The following is a 5000-nucleotide window of genomic DNA, read 5'->3' as shown; positions in this document are numbered from 1 at the left end:
TATATATATATATATATATATATATATATAGACTTTACATCACAATTGCATGATTTATATATATGAATATATATATATATATATATATATATATATATATATATATATATATATATATATATATACTGTATATATGATGGTGTAAATAAGATTTTAGACATGAAAAATATTGAAAAAAAAATTTCATTTTTGTTCAGGTAAATATATTATGATTTCTTTAATTCAAGACAAAGTCACATCCTTAGTTGCTCATGTAAGATTTATGATCTTACGTCAGTAATTTTTCAATTGTAAGATTAACAGTTTATCTCATTTTCAAGATTTTTTTTTATTTTTCATTCGCAACTTAAAGAAACAAATATTCGAGAAATATTTCTTTTTAGGAATTAAATATCAACTTACATATTCTTTTTTATATAAGACAATAAGTGAATAAAATCATTAATTAAAAGGTTTGTTATCAGATAAAGCAATAGAATATAATCAAGAAATATTTTTTATACGATAAAGAAATAAAAACTAATATTGATAATAATCTTCAACACGAATAAGGTTAATCAATAAGACTACAAATTGAAATATTACTAATAAAAGTAATTAGAACAAAAAAGAACAAACCTGCTCACTAAAATGACATGCAAATCTATTAATTTATTCAAAGTCATAAAGAAAATGTCTTATTCATCTTTCCTTTTTTTTTAAATCATAAAAAATGTCTTATTCATCTTTCCTTTTTTTCAAACCATAAAAAAATGTCTTATTCATCTCTCTTTTTTTCAACATCATCAAATGGCTCATTAAACTGACTTTTAATATCTCAACTCATGACCCCGTCATTTGGTAATTTTCTTATTGTCTTTTTTCTTCAAGATGTTGTTTTGCAATTAAATTGTCTTAGCAATATTTCACTATAATATGTTATTAGTATATTCTTTTCTGTACAATGTAGTATTGATTCTCGATTGATTCGTTATTATAACCTGTCGCGACAATAACAGTGGTCAGCGAATATACATAGTATACATAAACACACATACATGCATACAAACACACACACACACACACACACACACACACATATATATATATATATATATATATATATATATATATATATATATATATACATAGATATAGAATATCTATATGTATTTATATGTATATATATATATATATATATATATGTGTGTGTGTGTGTGTGTATATGTATATATTGTATATACATATACTCTATATATATATATACATACATATATATACATATATATATATATATATATATATATATATATATACATACATACATATACCAAAGGCACTTCCCCCAAGTTTGGGGGGTAGCCGACAACAACAAGAAACAAAACAAAAAGGGGACCTCTACTCTCTACGTTCCTCCAGCCTAACCAGGGACTCAGCCGAGTTCAGCTGGTACTGCTAGGGTGCCACAGCCCAACCTCCCACATTTCCACCACAGATGAAGCTTCATACTGCTGAGTCCCCTACTGCTGCTACCTCCGCGGTCATCTAAGGCACCGGAGGAAGCAGCAGGGCCTACCGGAACTGCGTCACAATCGCTCTCCATTCATTCCTATTTCTAGCACGCTCTCTTGCCTCTCTCACATCTATCCTCCTATCACCCAGAGCTTTCTTCACACCATCCATCCACCCAAACCTTGGCCTTCCTCTTGTACTTCTCCCATCAACTCTTGCATTCATCACCTTCTTTAGCAGACAGCCATTTTCCATTCTCTCAACATGGCCAAACCACCTCAACACATTCATATCCACTCTAGCCGCTAACTCATTTCTTACACCCGTTCTCACCCTCACCACTTCGTTCCTAACCCTATCTACTCGAGATACACCAGCCATACTCCTTAGACACTTCATCTCAAACACATTCAATTTCTGTCTCTCCATCACTTTCATTCCCCACAACTCCGATCCATACATCACAGTTGGTACAATCACTTTCTCATATAGAACTCTCTTTACATTCATGCCCAATCCTCTATTTTTTACTACTCCCTTAACTGCCCCCAACATTTTGCAACCTTCATTCACTCTCTGACGTACATCTGCTTCCACTCCACCATTTGCTGCAACAACAGACCCCAAGTACTTAAACTGATCCACCTCCTCAAGTAACTCTCCATTCAACATGACATTCAACCTTGCACCACCTTCCCTTCTCGTACATCTCATAACCTTACTCTTACCCACATTAACTCTCAACTTCCTTCTCTCACACACCCTTCCAAATTCTGTCACTAGTCGGTCAAGCTTCTCTTCTGTGTCTGCTACCAGTACAGTATCATCCGCAAACAACAACTGATTTACCTCCCATTCATGATCATTCTCGCCTACCAGTTTTAATCCTCGTCCAAGCACTCTAGCATTCACCTCTCTCACCACTCCATCAACATACAAGTTAAACAACCACGGCGACATCACACATCCCTGTCTCAGCCCCACTCTCACCGGAAACCAATCGCTCACCTCATTTCCTATTCTAACACATGCTTTACTACCTGTGTAGAAACTTTTCACTGCTTGCAACAACCTTCCACCAACTCCATATAACCTCATCACATTCCACATTGCTTCCCTATCAACTCTATCATATGCTTTCTCCAGATCCATAAACGCAACATACACCTCCTTACCTTTTGCTAAATATTTCTCGCATATCTGCCTAACTGTAAAAATCTGATTCATACAACCCCTACCTCTTCTAAAACCACCCTGTACTTCCAAGATTGCATTCTCTGTTTTATCCTTAATCCTATTAATCAGTATTCTACCATACACTTTTCCAACTACACTCAACAAACTAATACCTCTTGAATTACAACACTCATGCACATCTCCCTTACCCTTATATAGTGGTACAATACATGCACAGACCCAATCTACTGGTACCATTGACAACACAAAACACACATTAAACAATCTCACCAACCATTCAAGTACAGTCACACCCCCTTCCTTCAACATCTCAGCTTTCACACCATCCATACCCGATGCTTTTCCTACTCTCGTTTCATCTAGTGCTCTCCTCACTTCCTCTATTGTAATCTCTCTCTCATTCTCATCTCCCATCACTGGCACCTCAACATATATATATATATATATATATATATATATATATATGTATATATAATATATATATATACATATATATATGTATATATGAAAATATATATATATATATATATATAGAGAGAGAGAGAGAGAGAGAGAGAGAGAGAGAGAGAGAGAGAGAGAGCACCGTAAAATAACATAAAATAAAGGCAATCATAAAGATATATAACACAATTATCAAGAATTAACAATTAATTATACGTCAATGAAGTGAAAAATAACAGCGGGCTGGATAAACAATGTCATAAAATAAATGATAATAAAAGAAGGATAAATGAAATAAAGGAAAAATGAAACGATTGAAAAATTTTGAAATACAGTAAAAATATATTTCAAATTCTATTTCAGCATCGTTGGCTACAAAGATCTAAAAATAGCGAAAAAAAATAATAAGCGAACATCGATGTGGTAATTTCGTAACTGAAAGTTATAAATGTTCGTTTATGTGAGATACGAATTCGTGAGTGGGAGGAGGGAGGGTAGGGGGAGAGTTGGAGAGAGTAGGGAGAGTAGGGGATAGTAAGGAGAGTAGGGGAGAGGAGAGGAGAGGAGGGGAGAAAAGTCGGAGATGAGAAATTTTCGCGCGTTTAGTGACACAATCGATCATTTTTGGCGGGATTGTCGGATTAACCTTCTTGCGCCAACTCCAATTGGTTGCGCCGTTTCGAAAGGTGGCCAGCCAATCTAGCGACCAATTGGTCGAGGGCCCTTTTTATCGCTAAATGGTCGCCAAATTCAATGTCAGAGTGGCGTGAAGGGAGCGGTATATAATAACCTGTGCAAAATGAGAAGTCGTCAGTAGCTTATTCTTCTTCTACCGCTCTATTCTCATACTTCTGAGTTTTATTTATTTATTGGTGGTTATTTATATCAGAGGTGGGTGTAATAATCAATTTATATATTCAAATTATACTCTATTATACTTCTGCAACTTTTAATTCTATATTACATTTCTTTGGTCTGTATTCGTGAAGTGAATACACAAATTATATAATTCAAAGATTTTTTAACATATTAAGATTAGTTTTAAACCTAGTTTTTTTAAACAATCCGCATTTGTATTTGTAACACAGGTAAAGATTATTCAAATTAGAAGCAAAAATAATTTCTAGTATATATTTGTTTAATTTACAATCAAACTTTGCTTACAGTGAACCCGTTTTTCCCAGTAGTTTGTAATTCAAAAACAGTTTTTGTTTATTGGTTGTGACCACTAAATTTTGGTGAAAAAAATATGAAAGATTTCTTGTGGACAAGTTAAGAGGACTTGTCAAAAAGGTAAAAGTTCATTTTCAGCTTGATTCGAATGAAAAGGCTTTCGACAGACGTAAGTTTTGCAGAATCTAAAGTTCTAAACCAATTCTGCTTTAATATAATCATTGTGTATCAGCAACAAGTATTTATCAAGTCTATATAATAGTTTGAAACTTTACTACTTTTGATAACAATTCACTGCCTTGTATGTGCAATAGCTAAAAGACATGATTCGAACCACGGTCATGGTTTGTGCATTTTATAATTATCTTCGAGTAGAAGTTATTTGCAGAGTATGACAAATTCAACATCAATAGATTTTTGCAGTTAAATATTTAATCATCTTCATCATCATCATCATCATCTCCTCCTGCGCTTATTGACGCAAAGGGCCTCTGTTAGAATTCGCCAGTTGTCTCTATCTTGAGCTTTTAAATCAACACTTCTCCATTCATCATCTGCTACTTTACGCTTCATAGTCCTCAGCCATGTAACCCTGGGTCTTCTAACTCCTCTGGTGCCTTGTGGAGCCCAGCTAAAAATTTGGTGAACTAATCTCTCTTGGGGAGTGCGAAGAGCATGCCCAAACCATCTCCATCTAT

At 34.2% G+C, this 5000-nt stretch overlaps 1 protein-coding gene across 1 annotated transcript in view; it reads left to right on the top strand.

Annotated features, from left to right (window-relative positions):
• The first annotated feature begins 3938 nt into the window (after positions 1 to 3938).
• LOC137639070 (uncharacterized) overlaps positions 3939 to 5000 on the top strand; it is a 3783-nt gene continuing 2721 nt past the window's right edge. Inside the window, exon 1 of the mRNA XM_068371391.1 lies at positions 3939 to 4020. The gene's annotated coding sequence lies outside the window, so the exon portion shown is untranslated. The remainder of the gene's footprint in view (positions 4021 to 5000) is intronic.

This window comes from Palaemon carinicauda, chromosome 4 (assembly GCF_036898095.1).
Source record: "Palaemon carinicauda isolate YSFRI2023 chromosome 4, ASM3689809v2, whole genome shotgun sequence".
NCBI classification, from domain to species: Eukaryota; Metazoa; Arthropoda; class Malacostraca; order Decapoda; family Palaemonidae; genus Palaemon; species Palaemon carinicauda.
Note: the sequence above shows the minus strand (reverse complement) of the source record. Positions and strands in the feature narration are given on the sequence as shown.